Source organism: Buceros rhinoceros, unplaced genomic scaffold (genome assembly GCF_000710305.1).
Source record: "Buceros rhinoceros silvestris isolate BGI_N320 unplaced genomic scaffold, ASM71030v1 scaffold13910, whole genome shotgun sequence".
NCBI classification, from domain to species: Eukaryota; Metazoa; Chordata; class Aves; order Bucerotiformes; family Bucerotidae; genus Buceros; species Buceros rhinoceros.
In genome coordinates, this window is record NW_010391406.1 from 29,902 (window position 1) to 30,138 (window position 237).

The window sequence follows — 237 nt, forward strand, 5'->3', positions numbered from 1 at the left end:
GAATCTCTTGGATCCCACCACAGGGCTGGCAGAGCAGCACCAGACCAAGCCCAGCAGCACGACCGGGCTGGAAAGCTGGTCCTGCAGAGTGGCGTTTGGTGGCCGTCCGTGAAACAAGGCGCAGGGCTGAGCCGTGCCAGGCCCATCCCACCAGCCCCGGGGGGACGCTGTGGGTGACCGTGGGGATGGTGGCCATGCTCGCCCCAGCACCCTGCACCATGGCTGCCCGGACCAGGG